Genomic DNA, 2,987 nt, shown 5'->3' on the forward strand with positions numbered 1-2,987 from the left:
GTAAGTCCTATTTGTGTCCCTAACGTTTAAATCGTCCTATTTGTATTCTTAACATTTATAAAAGTAATTCAATGTTATCCTACTATCAATTATACTAACAAATCAGATTATATTTTTCAATTATTCTCACTTGGATGTACTTATTCTCAATTAGGTCTCACTTGGATGTACTTATTCTCAATTAGGTCTCACTTGGATGTGTTCGATTTTAATATTATACCCACTATTTGTGTTTAGATTCAATTATGTCCCTAGAAAAGTGAATTATGTAAATGTTGTAGGAATTAGTTTCAACATTTGATGAGCTATTTTTCGGAGTAGATCATCGATTCTATCCCAGACATTTGTATTCTAACTTTAATAAGAGATTTTTAAAACTCAAACTAAAGCGCTCATGATGTGTAATTGACGGCAGGATAACATTGAATCACTTTTACAAACGTTAGGGATACAAATAGGACGATTTAAACGTTAGGGACACAAATAAGATTTACCCCAAACATTGAGGACAAAAATGATACTTTACTCTTTTACAAATTACTTAATGAATGTTTTGAGAATTTTTGTTTGAATAAATTATATAAAGAAAAAAGTATCAAGACTTTTTCTCTATTTATGAATTCAAAAGATTAAGGTTCAAAAAATTATAAAACGGATAAAGAATAAGTTAAAGAATATACTAAAATTAAAGAAAATGACCACCTTGCTCCCTTAGTCTCTAATCACAAAAACAAAAGGGATATACACAAAAAAAATATAAAAATTATAAATAGATCAAGATCTTGAGCTATAACATAGAATCGTAGGAGAGGATGATAAAGTAGAAGCTAAGATAAGATATTCAAATTCTGAAAAACCAATTTTTGTTATATGTTGGTTAGGTCTACCATGAAGTTTATATATTTATTAAGACTAATAATGGAAATGTATCGAACGAAAAGAAAGATTTACATATAGTATTCATTAACTTGAAAAAGTATTATGAAAGGTTTTGTAGAAAATCTTGAAAAAGAAAAAGGGTAAAAATAGTATATATTCATATAATAGAAAACATATATGAATTTTTGTAACAAATTGTGCTGTAATAGAGAAATTTTTAGTACGTTAAAATTATACCAAGAGTTATTTTTAAGTCTACGCATTTTTACTTTAATTTTAGAAGTGCCTACTAAACATATCGAAAAACTTGGAATATAGTGTTGAAAATTATAATTTATGCATAAATCACAAAAAGATGATGTATGCAGAGTGTAAGTTTTGCAAAGTGTGAAAGAACTCAAATATATAAATAAAAATTAGAGAAAATATAATACCACAAGTTGAAAGAGGTGATGTAGCAAAAGCACAAGTAAAAGAGAGAGACATCTACCATGAAGTAGATGCACAAGCAAACACATAAGAAGACAAAGAAAATGACGACATAGAGAGGTGAAGGCAACAAAACCAAAGGCAACGGTTATGGAAATAAGAGACTTTTCAATTTTGTCAGCAATAAAGGCAACTGTGGTAAGCTTTGAGTTTGGTTCAATCCAATGCCTTTTGGTGATAAGAAGAATGAGATTAAGATACTAAAAAAAGTCAAAAAAAAAAAAAAGGGAAGAAGATACACGAGAGGAGTGAGGTTGATAAAGCTGATTTTTATGTGACTACTTAGTACAAATTTTAGGGAATTCTACTTAATTTCTCTATACCTTTTGTGCTTAATTGCCTATATTTATAATTCTCTTTTTCAATTGCAATAAGTGACAAAATCATAAATTCTTGTCATAATTTGAATGTTTTGAATCTTTAATCATCCACATGATGTTTTGATGTGTTTGTTAGTATTTCAGGATGGATTAAAAACAAGTGGAAGCAAAGAGCATGGCCTAAAAATGAAAGAGATTGCAAAATAAACAAACAAGCATGTCCAAGGTAGCGCAAGCATCAAAGCATCGTGCATGCGGATGCTCACCCAAGCGTGGTATGGCTGCGCTTGCGGATGATAAACCACTATTTTATGATATATTTTGGACTGAATTGAGTGAGTTTTGTCAACTATTCTCATATTATTCATGTAAATTGCATGTTTTTAAGCTAATTTTGTGTTATGATTGAAAGCATGCTTCCTAAGCCTTTAAATCGCTAAATTTTAATCCTCTGTTATTATCATTCGATGCCGTGATATGTGTGTTAATTGATTACAGGATTTATAGAGCATGAATGGCATAGAGGATGAGGAGGAAGCATGCTAAAATGGAAGGAATACAAGAATTTGAAGATTTGAGAAGCTGGAGGCGACGCGCGCGCATGGCTGAAGCGTACGCATGATCAAGCCATTTTCCAAGCGACGCGTACGCGTGACCTTGTGCAGAGCCTACTGACGCGACGCGTACGCGTGACGAGCGTCACGTGCTGCAATTAAAGGAATACGCTGGGGGAGATTTTTGGGCTGATTTTGGCCCAATTTCAAGCCTGAAAACGCAGACTAGAGGTTGGGATGGAGCTGAGACTGAACACACTTTTCACTTTAGTTTAGTTTTTGAGTTTTTTGAATTTTAGTGAGAGAAACTCCCACTTCTCTCTAGAATTTTTGGCATTCTTAAGTTTTACTTTTCATTGGATCTTGAGAGAAACTGCTGTTATCTTCAATTATAGTCATTCTCCTTCTAGTTTTCTTCTTTAATTTCTTTAGTACTCTTTTCCATTTGGTTACTTAAATTCATGTTTAGATCTTGTTACTCTTGAATTTTATTAAAGCATTGAGTCATTTCCATATCTATTGTCATTGCTTGATTTGCTATTGTTGATTATTGCTAGTGGTAATTTAAATTTTAGTTATTTTATCATTTTTATCATGTCTTTTACCTCGCTCACCAAGTGTTTGAGGAAATGTCATCCAAGATCATGGAGTAGATTTTCTTTCTTGGTTGGGGTTGAGTGATTGGAGCCACTTAAATTGTTATACTTAGGGATGGCAACGGGGTCCCATGGGGCGGGGACATGCC

This window comes from Arachis ipaensis, chromosome B02 (assembly GCF_000816755.2).
Source record: "Arachis ipaensis cultivar K30076 chromosome B02, Araip1.1, whole genome shotgun sequence".
In the NCBI taxonomy this organism is placed as follows: domain Eukaryota; kingdom Viridiplantae; phylum Streptophyta; class Magnoliopsida; order Fabales; family Fabaceae; genus Arachis; species Arachis ipaensis.